Raw genomic sequence first — 14601 nt, 5'->3', positions numbered from 1 at the left:
CTTACTCTGGGGCTGCCAAGAACGGAAGACGTGACATGACGCTGCGAGGAAGGCCGAGGAGGAAAGCAGCCGCGACAAGTACGAGGAGGAGGAGCGCGTGAGGCGCGAGGAACGTACATGCAAGGAGAAAGAGGAGAGGGATAGAAAGGAGAAAGAGAGGAAAGAGAAGAAGAAGGAGCGAAAGGAGAAAGAATGAGAAGAGAAAGACTGTGAAGATCGGAGGGAGAAAAGAAAGCATGACAAGCACTACGACGGAAGGCATAAGGATGAGGATGACTACAGAAGGGATGAGAGGAGCGATCGCAAACTGGATCATGATCGCTTTTGTTGGTCGCGCGATCGTTCCTCTCATCACCACCCCAATTATAGTGAGAGCGAGTCTGGCTCTGAGAGCAAGGGATGGACCAAAGTTTCCCATCGGAAAAGCAAGCATGAGAGTAAGTCATACTAATTTATTTTAATTAACTACCTTCACATATAACCCACTTAGAATTGTTACTATTAATGTTCGTGGATTAGGCACTACCAGTCCATATACTATTGGTTAGATATCTTTTGCAGGTTGCCCAGTGGAATCCAAGAATTAAAATCATCACTATAACCCAACCATTTCACCAGAGCTTGTTTCTTCTTATAATCCCTGCCAATGACCTTTTCAATGCGAAATACATGCTGTTTTGCTGGCAGTAATTCTGGTTCATAAAAGCTGCCTTGCATTTCCTCATTATTGAGATCCTTTAATCTGTAGGTAAGTGGGTTTGTGGATTGGATTTTATCGATCAGGAATATCTCCTCAGTCCAATTAGGTGTGTTACTCTTTATCAAACACCTTTCTCTTGTACTTACTTATTCTTACTTTATGACCAATCTTGCATTTGGGTTTAGATGACAATTGCTTCACATCACCATACAGATTGTAATACACGGCACTTTCATTCTTCTTCTTACTAGCTTCTACAGGTGTCATTTTAATAGAACTGTGTTTGGTATTATCATATTGCTCCAATATTTTTGGTAGTATGCCTTAATATAGGGTAATACCCTGGACAGTAAACTGCTTCCACATTTTGGTTTTAATTGTACGGTTCCATCTTTCACGTACACTAGATTTTTCCTCATTTTCGGTTGAGTATAGTGTTATACCATTCTTTTCCAACAGTTCTTTCTACAACATTCTTTCCCCTTATCAGTCCAAAGATATTGTGGCTTACGTCCCTCTTTGAAGATAGTTTTGAACGCCTCTGTGACAGTTTCCCCTTTCTTATCCTTCAATGGGACAATCCAGCCATATTTGGAGAATAGATCTAGTACCATGAGAAGATATCTGTAACCCTTGTTCCATTTGCTGAACTGTTGCATTTCAAGCAGATCTGAGCATCAAATTTTGTCAATACTGGTTGTAATAACACGCCGCAGAGTAAAGTTGCGTTTTATTGGTTTATGTAATTCGTCCGCTAATTGCTGTTACCAACTGATACCCGATGGCTTTTCTAGTTTAAACCAAGACCAAGTTTCTGTTTTGTGTTTATTAGATTTCTAGCTAACCAGTGACCCCATTGTCGTTCATTATAGGGCATGGCGTCTAACGATTTTACCATTTTGCGGTCAGCTTTATTTTTGCACTTTCGGTTATCACCGCAAACACTATAACCAATATCACGTTGCATGGCCACTACATCAGTTGGCCCAGTTGGTTGATCATAAATTTCTAATATTTCACTAGTTTCTGGATTGTATCTTACTTCGTTTTCGAGATCGTTGTAGGGCCCGGTGTATTTGTGGCCTGGTAAGGTCCATTCTCTTGCTTGTCTTGGTAATTTTCCAATAGCCTTGTGAATATCCAAAGCGCCTCCATCCAGATCTTTCATGTTTGTTTTAAAGTTTTTCGTTGGTCGTATTTTGGTTGATAATTGGTCAAGAGCTTGAGACCCCACATTGTGTATTACTGGATTCAATTTGTCCAGAGCATAGTCGATAGCTTTTTTCTGTAACTTTTTATTGCATAATGCTTCTGACCCATCTCAACTGCTTTTTTACCCATGCAAGGAAGCCTGTGACGTACAAACGCATCAAGAGCAGTACCAGCTAACGTGTCCATTACGCCTGCCCAAAGGACAGGCTGATCTAGTTTCCCTTCTTTACAAACTTAAACTTTTTTATTCCGCATTCAGCACAAGCGCACCAAAACATAAGTCTACCATTTTTAGCAGTTTTGTAACCCAAAGGTTCTACACATTCTTTTTGTTTCTTCTGTTTAACACAATAAGATTTCGCCATTATTATATTATATAATTATTGTTTAATTGCTATCAATACTGTCTGGAACATAAGTATCATGGCTGCTATCTGACTCATAATCACTCTCACTCAAGGGCTGACAGTTGCAGCGCTCGAAACATCCATATTGATTCACATAATGTGGAGTAACTTCTTGGCAATAAACAAAGAACTTTTCAGACATTCTATATAATAGGAATACATAAAATAGTTTATCAGAAATTGGTGATTTATCATTTGATCTGTGAAACTGAATTTGAGGTTGTGTATAACGTCCGCTAATGATTGTTATAGTGTATCATTACAATTGTTATAGTGTCAGTAATTCATACTGAGCCCGCAGTATGTATGCGGTTACTGTAAAACCCATGTGCTCTGGGATTAATACAGTTCTTTAGTTGATCCGCCATCTTGCGTGCAGTTGTCCGTTTGCCCGAGAACATAACATTTCTGGCGACAAGAAATCGAGCGACCATGCCAAGCCTCGGCAAAATAGAGAAGTTCAATTCAGCTACTACAAGCATCAATCGCTACCTAGAGCGACTGGAACAATATTTCGTGGCAAACAGCGTTCCCGCCGATTCTGCAGAGTCACAGAAACGAAGAGCAATCCTAATTTCTGTTATTGGCACCAAGGCCTACGATGTTCTTTCGGATCCCTGCTCACCGACTCCTCCTTCTGAGAAAACGTATGCACAGCTCACCACTATTCTAAAGAATCATTTCGCACCGAAGAAACTGATTATCCCCGAAAGATACCGATTCCACAATTGTACACAACGCAAAGGCGAGAGTGTCACAGCGTTCGCTGCTAACCTGAAACATCTGGCTTCAACTTGCCAGTTCGGCACTGACCTGAATGAAGCTTTACGCGATCGTTTCGTCTGTGGTCTTTGCAGTAAGGAGACACAAAAGAAACTGCTAACCGAGGAACACACTTTCGATGCAGCACTGAAGGTCGCCCTCGGCGCCGAAGCTGCTGAAAAGGATGTTGCTGCGTTCTCGCAAGAAAGTTCAGCTTCTGTTAACAAAGTCGACTCTGGTAATCGTCGAAGTTTTCAGCCTACCCAACGTCGTAAGGGTCCTGGCAAGCGAGGCAAGTTCAACTCCTCTGGTAGCAACATTAAAGACCCCTCGGAGTGTTTGAGCTGCGGAAAAAAAGGGCACCCACGTTCTCAGTGTAAATACAGAAATTACACATCAATCTTGCGGTAAAGTTGGTCACATCTCGGAGGCATGCAAAGGGAAACCTCAGAAAGTGCATCAGCTGGAAGGATCAGAACCCCCTCAAACTAGTCCTCTCGATGATTCGGTTGACCCTTTTTCTCTCTCGCTGTACAATCTGAGCTCAGGCCAGCAAGGTATTGAGATACCCGTTGAACTGAACGGAACCTGTCTTCTAATGGAATTAGACAATGGTACAGGCGTCTCAGTTATTTCAGAAGAAACTTACAAGAAACACTTCAGTGGCACACCCCTCATGCCGTCCAATACTCGCCTACGTGCATACACAGGACACCCACTCAAGGTACACGGGCAACTTATGGCACACCTAAAGTACCAAGACCAGAGCGCCGATGTCCCACTTCTTGTTGTTGAAGGCTCAGGCCCATCCCTTTTTGGAAGAGACCGGTTGTCTCAAATAAGACTCGACTGGACGAAGATCTGCAATATTTGCGTATCGGAGACAGACCTCCCACAGGGCATGGCTTCTCAGTTGTGCACAACTATCTTAAATCACCCTAACGTTTTCAAACCAGGCTCCGGAACTGTCAAAGGAATCACAGCCAAACTAGAGATGAAACCTGACGCACGTCCAAAGTTTTGCAAGGCTCGTCCTGTCCCCTATGCTCTTCAAGCAGCTGTTGAAGCTGAATACAACTGTCTCGAGTCAGAAGGAATTGTCAAACGGGTGGAATTCAGTGAATGGGCTACTCCAATGGTTCATGTCCCCAAGGCAGACGGAACTACACGTTCTTGTGGTGATTGTGCCGTTACTGTCAACCCCCAGCTTCACGTCCCTCAGTATCCGATTCCCCTCCTGGACGTTTCACTAAGCTCGACTTAAAGAGTGCCTACCAGCAGCTCCCTTTGGATCCTGAAAGCCAGCAGTTCGTTACCATCAATACGCACAGAGGTCTTTACCGCTACAAAAGGCTACCCTTCCGTATTGCGTCTTCACCCCGTGTTTGAGCGCACTATGGACATCATCCTTCAGGGTTTAGATCATGTGGCGAGTATACAAGATGACATTCTTATTACTGGCAAGGATGGCGATGAACACATTAAGAACTTAGACAGTGTCCTCAGCCGTCTAGACCATTATGGCTTGCGACTTCAGCTAAGCAAATGCAAATTCATGAAGAAATCAGTAACGTACATGGGCTGTGTCATCTCTGCCAGCGGAATTTCTCCTACAGAGGAAAAGGTCGAAGCCATCAAACAAGCACCACGCCCTGAGAACCTCACTCAGCTGAGAGCTTTCCTTGGAATGATCAATTATCACCGCAAGTTTATTCGAAACCTGAGCTCTATCCTCCAACCACTCAATCAGCTTCTCCAAGGTAACCAAGAGTGGTCCCCCCGGTGCGAGGAGGCATTCAAAAAGGCCAAGGACTCACTCTCATCTTCTCATGTCCTGGTTCATTATGACCCCAGCCTTCCTGTTATTCTTGAGAGCGATGCAAGCCAGTATGGCATCAGAGCAGTCATATTTCACCGCTTCCCTAATGGTGATGAGCGACCTATCACATATGCCTCCAGGTCCCTGAACTCGTCTGAGAAAAACTACAGTCAGATCGAGGAAGGTCTTGCCATTATTTTTGGGGTCACCAAATTTTACATGTATCTCTTCGGACGCAAGTTCACTCTGCGAACTGATCACAAACCCCTGTTGAAAATATTTGCTCCGGATTCTGTGACTCCAGTTTTGGCTGCTGCTAGACTGCAACGCTGTTCCCTTCTTCTCTCTTCGTACCACTACGATATTGAGTTCAAGTCGTCTGCTGAAGTAGCCAGTGCTGATGCCTTGTCAAGGCTCCCACTTCAGTACAGGAAAGATGCAAGTGTGGAAGAGGAAATCTTCCACGTGGCCCCTCAGCAGTTAAAGCGACACCCAGTTTCCGCCGCAGAAATCGCCAAGGACACATCTAGGAACCCTTTGTTAGCAAAAGCACTGTTGCTTACGCAGAATGGTTGGCCTATTAATCGCTGCGACGATCCTGACCTCAAGCCATACTTCACAAGCAGGCACGAACTCTCTGTGGAGCAAGGCTGCCTTATGTGGGGCCTGCGAACTGTCATACCTCCTTCTTTAAGACAAACCATCCTGACAGAATTACAAGGCCATCCTGGAATTGCACGAATGAAATCAATAGCCCGCAGTCATGTTTGGTGGCCGAAAATAGATGAGGAGATTGAAAAGGTTATCCGTGAATGTCAACCGTGCAACAAAACCCGCAGGGGCTCCTCCAGCCTCACCGTCTCTCCCATGGTCTTGGCCAACAGCTACATGCCAACGTATTCAAGTAGATTTTGCCACCCATCAGGCAAAACATTACCTTATCATGGTCAACGCCCACTCTAAGTGGCCTGAAGTGATTGGTCCCATGAAAACCCCAACAGCCGACTCAACCATTAATGCCATGCATAATATTTTTGCAAGATATGGTCTACCAACCCAAGTAGTCAGCGACAACGGCCCACCCTTCCAGTCTAAAGAGTATGAAGAGTTCCTGTGGCAAAATGGCATTCAGAGAATTTTAGCCTCCCCTTACCATCCCTCTTCAAATGGGTTGGCTGAGCGGTTTGTGCAGACTTTCAAGTATGCAATGGAGTCATCAGCTGACGATCCCGCAAGCTCTATACAGCGATGGATTCAGACTTTCCTCTTATCTTACAGAAGCACACCACACGCTACAACCGGCTCATCCCCTACCAAGCTATTCTTACAGCGAGAACTTCGCACTCGATTGTCTTTGGTTACACCTGATATTGGATCTCGCGTGGCCAGCCAGCAAGACAAAATGAAGTGCAATCACGACAAGTTTGCAAAGTTCAGGGAGATAGCTGTAGGCGACTGTGTTCTCGCACGTGACCACCTATCGGAACAGAAGTGGCAAGCTGGTACTGTCGTCAGCAAACATCACCTGCTTCCTTTCAAGTCCAGTTGAATGATGGACGGAATTGGAGGAGACATGTTGACGATGTACTTCAAAACACCCCTAGTTCTACTGTGACTCATTCCAGCTCTGTCAAAGTTACATCTGATCAATCTACTGAAGGCGTTACTTCTCCCAGTGTCAAAAGCAGTACACCCCCACCTGAAGAATAAGAGTCAGGAGTCGCCAAGCACACCCACTCCTCCCACCCCTGTTCTGCGTCGGTCCAAACGTGCTACTAAACCACCACAGAGACTGATTGAAGAAATGGACTAAAACCATTAAGTCTCCCCTTAATGACATTGAACAGTGCTTCTAATAGTTTTGTTCCTTTCTTGAACTTTTGATCTTTTAGCGAGTTTCGATAGTTGTCTTGTACTTTAATTTCTTGTCAGGCACAACATTTCTGCGGGGAGGTGTTATAAAGTACCATTACAATTGTTATAGTGTCAGTAATTCATACCGAGCCCGCAGTATGTATGCGGTTACTGTAAAACCCATGTGCTCTGGGATTTATACAGTTCTTTAGTTGATCCGCCATCTTGCATGCAGTTGTCTGTTTGCCCGAGAACATAACAATGATCTACCCTTTTGTCTCTCTAGAAGATAATATAGGCACCAATAAACGCACAAAACACTCTCTTTCTTGTATTTCATCTGATGAGTACACCATTTTTTTACCGCTTGTTTTCAGATAATGTTTAATCTCATTGGGCATGATTAATCCAAATTGGTCAAAGTATTGACAATATTGTTTATCTACGTTTCTATAACAGACCCAATGACTGCCCCCGCCCATTGAATCATCAAGATTAATTATTCCTGTTTCCAATTTGTGTATTTTTTGTGGTAAATTATCACGGCTGTAGATACCCCTGAAATATTTTATGCCTAATTGTGTAACCCAATGTAACAAATCAATGTTCGATAATGGTTTGTTTATGAATCTTACAGTATTGTTCCTAGAATTGGGATTGAATTGAATGGGATGTTCTTGCCTAGCAGCAGTCCCTTTCCCTTTCTTTTTTTTTACTCCCGCCCCAACTGGGTTATCCCATGTTCCAAAAAAGGGTGGTGACATGTAGGGATACGGATTGTACGTTCCACCGCCATTAATTGTATCAGGAACATATACTGACACTGTACTCGAAGGTGATCCAGTACTATCGACTTGGGTACTCTTTCCTGTTAATGCATTTAGTAATAGAGGGACTCCTATACTCGTTAGTAGAGTACCAAGAAACCCACCCTGCTGTGTTTTTGTTGGTCTGATAACCAATCCCTTGCAGGTTTGGAGAGCCGTAAGAATATCCTTTTTCTGACCTGTGGTCAGTAAATGTCAATTGTGCTACTTTATCTGTTGGAACAAGAAAACCTCCTCGTTGACCTTTTCCGAATATTTTATCCACACCGAGACTGGCTAATCCTGATAACGCTCTTGTTGCAAGTGGTGCAATAGTTTTTTTGGCTAGAGGTATGGCCATAGGTAGCAACTTGCTTCCTAAACTCATTAATGATCCCCCCAAACTACCACCCTGTCTAACAGCCTTTCTGATATTCTGATATCCGATCCTGTACCCTGGCTCATTGCTTTTTTCAATTTATTGATCTGAGTTTTAGTGAGCATTAATTCATGAAGACCGGATAACTCATTTCAGGCTACATAATTTTAACCATATTTAATTTACGATCTGAGTATTATTATACCATCCTTTTGAATTAGGTCAACATCCTGCTCATATAGTGTTAATGCGTACATTGAGTAGGCTGTTGCCATTGTTGCAGATAGCTCATATTTAATGTTAGTTTTGTGGTGCCATGGAAACAGGGTACTAAAATTATATTTATTGAGTAATGACCCTTCACTATGTTCATTATTTTTGTGTACATACTTCGACACATCCCTGAAGACTCTAGTCATATCAGTAGTTGGTGTGTAATGTATCTCGAGGTATTCGTTACCGTTTCCAACTTCCAGGTGACAATTGGATAAGGTTCTCGGGTCAGTTGATACAGAGAATGTGTTGTACAAGAATGGATTCTGTGTATGGGCATCCATATTTGCGTCATTGATTATGAATACAAACACGTGTCGGGGTTTTGAGATACCAGTCGACATTCTGAAATGCCCAGCTCTCTGCCGGCTGCTATTTGATCTTTCAATATTCTCTCTCAAATAAGTCCAGTTGTGTGTTTTGAGATTCTGACTCATATAGGATGATTGGCCTTCACTGTTGAAGGTTATCCGTGGAACATACAATTGCATTCTGGTAATAACCACTCTGCAATCAGCCCCAGCCTGCCAAATGAGATTACCATCTAACTCAATCTCAAAATTCATCTCAACTCTTGTATTGGGTAACAGCTCATCTTCTAACATTTTGAAGAATGAGTATCTATTCAGAGGTATTTCGGAGTTTACTGTACATGAGGTACCCAAGAGTGCTTTTCGAAGGGCAAAATTTTTATTGTAGGCTGCTCGCCTTTTGGCTAACTGATTTGTACCACTAACTTCAAATTTCCGCTCTTCCGCATTTCTGGATGTATCAAGGAAGAAAAACTCATTACTTACTGTCTTATTGGCGTAAGCGGGACTGTAATTGAGAAAGTCTTTAATATTAACCTCATGATTTGCATCATTACAATCCTAAATGTTCTTGCCATTTAGCTTAATATCAAAATGTTTCAAGAATGAGTACGACCCGTTTACAATTCCATTATGATCTGCTATTGCAATGTTACCTCCATTAGCCAGCAAGACTACTTTAAAATCGATACTAATTCGAGCATTGTACCAATCAAATGGAGTTACCTCACCACTGTTATCAACGACAAACCTATAGCCATCTTTCTTTTGGTGAGCATTATTGGCCACAGTTGTATTTAGTGGTGTTTCTAGGTCAAAAATAACATCTTCATATCGTTCAACATACTTTGGATCCCTAAAAGATTTCATTATATTAATAGATTACATAAATCTTCTCATTTTGCCTCCAGGCAATAATTGATTTACCCTCTCATTAATCTCGTAATCGCTTAGCTCTCTTGATTATGGTTTTTCTATTGGCGATGTCACTACTGGTGTTTTTGTGTTTTTATTGTTTTTGCTTAATAACTGAATGATTTTATAGCCGGCCTTCTCGCCAGCATATTCACCAGTCTTAGTAGCAGCTTTCTGAAGGGCTATTTTGGTCGCAGTTTTAGCAGCTTCTTTTACCGTCTTTCCAAACAACTTTGTACCAATCGTTTTGAAAACATCGGTAACAACACCTTCACCATAAATATGCTTCTTAACATATCTCCCCGTTTTAGCATCATAACATGTCTTGAATTCTGATTGTTTCATGTATATTATTTGGTTAGATTATTATGCTGGTTTAGATCGCAATATTAGGGTCATAAACCAGTCAATCTTATTTAGTCCAACTGGTCGCCCCAGTGAGTCTGTGATGTAAAACCTCACTTGTGAAATATTAAGCTGCGAAACTTTATTAAACAATAGCCTTCTGGGTTCAAATGTGAATGGGAAACTTCTTGTCAAATTGTCAGTTGGAATAACAGCTAACGTATTGGTACTAACACCATTCAATATGCTGCTCATAATGGCATCGGTATTGATATAGATCATGTCAATGGAATTGGTGATGTTGCGAAGAATTGTCCCATATTGTTTTCTTCACAATTTCCTCTGTGAACCCAATCAACTCGCCAAATTTACTGTTTCTCAGATCGAATTGGTAATGTTGTCAATCTGAATGAGAATCTTATGTTGACAATACGAATGTTAGGTTAATGTGGTATTTGTCACCAGTTTTACCGTCGGTGGTAAGATGCCCCTTGTTTTTCATGTACTGGAGATAATCATTTAGATCTGAGTAAGTATACATTCCATCCACGAATTTAACTGTTTCCCATGATGTGCCACCATTAGGTGAGTATTTTATTTGATTATTTTGATACTGATCTTAAATATTGTGCCAACTGTAAGTCATAGTGGCCTTATCCAATGCTATTTCATGTGTCATATCATTTTGGAGTTTTAACACTGGATCGAATTTGATTATGAAATCTTCTGCTCTATTCTGTCCGATTTTCTGTCTATCAACAGATGAATATAGATTGCTCTTTCTTGCATTTATATTATTAGATTACATATATGTTAGATTTTATATTATTAGATTACATATTCCTTCAACAGACTATTAAGCTGGGTCTTATTTAGAACACCTAATTTGTGTAGTGTGAGCAATTTTGGAAAATTCATTTTTGACACCATTATTTCCAGCCAGTATTGATCCACCTAACAATTCCAATCTGTCCAGTAGGTCAGCTGGATTAATATAATAAACAACACCTGAGCCGATTTTTTTGTATTTATTACTAGTTCGATGAGTAGGAATATCACTTATTCTGTTCAGGTCGTCATATACCATTTTTGATAATGGCGAATACTTCTTTTTACTATTGAACCACTTTGTGAGCAGATCAAGGTTATCAAAGTCCACTTGCTTATCATATACTTCCTTACCGTCCTTATAAGCAATTAGTTTAAGCTGGCCATAAAGTTTGGGCACAGCAATCGTTATATTTCCGTAAACGCCAGTGTTGGGGTTAATCTTGTAAGCATTTCTCTTTTTTTGTGTGTAAATACCTTTCCAACCTTTAGAGTTTTTGTACCCTCCTCTAGAATGCCAATTCTTTGTCGGTACTTTCTAATAATCTCAATTCCTTTATCATACTCGGCAATCTGGTCCTCATTCTTCTTACTGGCAGTTTTTGTTGTGCTCAAATGGGCTTTTTTCCTGCCTAACTCCTTATTTATTTCACCAGATTTATCCAGAATTTGTTTCACATAACTTGGCTGTTTTAAGGTTTGCAAAAAGATGTCAGCTGGTAATGGCAATTGCTGGGTTTGTATGAATGCCAATTCTTCTTGAGTGAATCCTTTATTCAGATCAGCTACCATCGTAGGGGCCACCTCATCACTTGAGCCTGGTAATGCTAATCTTTGAACTTGTTCAGCATATGGGACAACTTGTTTATTAACATCTTCTCTCAATTTACTGATCTCCTCTATCTCCTTATGATACTTTTCTGTCAGAGGTTTCAGATCTTCAGATGTCTTTTCGTAAACATTCTGCTTATTAGTTCGGACTTCTTTTATAACATCCCTAACAACTTCAGTCATTTCTCCTGCTTCAATTTTAGGAATACTGAGTCTCTTGAATCTTTCAATATCCATTATACTATTGTGTTATATAAAACGTATCTCAACTTATCTGAACTTATTTCAAGTTATCTAACATAATAGTATATGGATATTCCAAATTATGATTTCAATGAAGACGAAAATACAAACTTTAAACAACTGTACAAGTACATGCACAAATCCAATTTTAGGATGCTAATTTGTGGCAATTCAGGGTCAGGTAAAACAAAGCTGCTTCATCACATCCTTATGAAACCATTAGTCTATTATGATCAGATTCATTTATACGGTAAAAACCTGGAACAGGAAAACTATCGACACATGATAGAAACAATGAATGACATTAGTAGTCAGGTTGGATATGACATAATGCATTGCAATAATGATGACATTAAACCTGTCAATAGTCTGGAGAGCGATGCCCAGAAAATTGTAATATTTGATGACTTCATTTGTGATAAAAACCAAAAGCTGCTTATCGATTATTTCATTCAAGGGCGACACAAGACCTGCAGTGTTATTTACCTTTCGCAATCATTTTATAAAACACCAAAAGATATCAGATTGAACTGTAGTCATTATGTTGTTTATGATTTCCCTAGCAGTAATGAGAGAAATATGATTTCTAGAGAGTTGAATGTAACAAAGGACCAGTACATTAAAGCCACCAAACAACCTTACTGATTCCTGTATGTGGATAAACCAATGAAGACTGTCAAAAGAAACTTTTATGGAAATATATTAATTTAAAATATCGTATTAGTTTTTCTTTGGTAGATAATTATATAACCAATAATATATGAAGGTACATTTGAAATTCAAAAGTCTCCAATATGCTCTAATGGCAACTGAATTGCTATATGATCTCCATCCTATAATATTGAAAGATATACTAGATATGAAACGGGCTCTTGGTTCAATTCTTGGACAAATTATCCAACCAAATCAAATAACCTACAAGCACAGAGAACAACTTACTAAATTAATATAATCTATTTATATGGAAGTATATCTGGAAATTGAAGATGTCAAATATGGTAGAATGATTGTTGAATTATTTGAAAATCTATCAGAGGGTTGTCTATATGAACTTCTTAATCACAAACATGAATCTTTAGAACAAGCTCGGATTATTGGCAGAGTTATTGGGATGGATGATCCAATTACTAATGAAGAAGCCAAGCTGTTAAAAGCAAATGGATTTCATGTAAGGGACATAACTGAATAATAAAATAGTAGTGGATGGAAATATCTAATGTACTATTATAAAATGAGAATTTTTAATCCGCAACCTAATTATAATCAATCACACTCAAAAGGAAAACGCGGTATTACTGGCCCTCAAGGACCTCCTGGACCTCGTGGCCCTATTGGCCCCATTGACCCTACTGGTGTTCATGGTCCTATTGACCCGACTGGTGTTCGTGGGCCTCGGGGCTTTACTGGCCCTACTGGTCCCACTGGCCCCACTGGCGCTCGTGGTGCTACCGGTGCATCAGGCACTGGTTTTAATCTTACAGCAGATGGGAGTTATGATATGACAAGCAAAAAAACTGACAAATATGGCTAAAGGGACTGCTTCCAATGACGCCGTAATAAAACAGCAACTTGATACTAAACTATCACTTTCTGGTGGTTTAATGACCGGCAATTTGGATATGAATAGCAAACGGATATACAATGTAGTACAACCAAATGGTGATAAACAACCAGCTACAAAAATATTGTGAGAAAATAAATTCTTGGATAAGTCCAGTGGAGTTATGGCTGGACCACTAAATATGTCCAATAATAAAATCACTAATCTTGCTAAACCAACTGATGATAAAGATGGGGTTAATAAGAAATACATAGATGATAATCATTTGAAACTATCTGGTGGCACTGTAACTGGCCATATAATATTAAACAATTCTATCCTTACTTCACAATATCAAGCAATAAGCCGGTCCACTGGAAATGCATTTTTTGTGCAACTTACTAATCCGTATGTTTACCACAAATTTAATATGGTTAAAAACAAGATTATTAATCTTGGAGACCCAACTGATGCTACTGATGCTGTTAATAAGCAGTATTTGGAAAAATATCATGTTAAACCCAGCCATTACAATAATGAATTCAAGTACCTGATGACTAATAAATTAGCATGGACTGATCTTCAGGCGGATAGTTTTGACATTACTAAAATTGATAATTTAATGCCCCAAGATGGTAACTACCATCAATACAACCGCAAAGTTCTATATACAACCATTATAAAGGATCAGCAAGGAGGATACTCTTATAAAATGGGAATCAATTGTTATGAACTTGATAAAGATAAAGACTATACTCTCTGTATTGAAATCCTCAATTCAGATTACCAATTATGGCATAAATCAGTTGCTACAATCACATCAAAGGGGGTATCAGTTGCTGGTTTTACAGTACAAAAGTTTTCTCACCGGTACACAAATAGTAGTGGGAAAACTGCATATATGTATTATATCAAAATAACTGAAAACTTTCAAAAAACTGTATCAGATACATTTTACATTCTGGATCTTTATGTTAATATACCCCAATCGGGCATTGATCTCAATACTCATTCAAAAAATTGGACAAAAAACTGGATGATTGCTTAAGGTGTTTTCAGAAAAGCGTCATCAATTGATCCCCAAAACACATATGATTATCATACGGCATTTGATATTAAGCCGACTGAAGTTGTTAACAATGTTGATCTGGATATGAACAGAAAGAAAATATTAAACATTGCTCCAGATAAAACTAAAAATAATTCGGCAGCTACTGTAAAGATGGTCAAAGATTTGGAGACAAAATTGAGCCCTCATACAACAAATAATGCGTATAGGGAAATATTTCAGGAATTTAATGACTTCAGTAATGCTGGTATTTATAAAATTGTAGACACAGGAGAACCATCAGGTATGATAATTAACAGGTTACTTC

This window comes from Porites lutea, chromosome 5 (genome assembly GCF_958299795.1).
Source record: "Porites lutea chromosome 5, jaPorLute2.1, whole genome shotgun sequence".
NCBI classification, from domain to species: Eukaryota; Metazoa; Cnidaria; class Anthozoa; order Scleractinia; family Poritidae; genus Porites; species Porites lutea.
The sequence above is the reverse complement of the archived record's forward strand: the minus strand, read 5'-3'. Positions refer to the sequence as shown.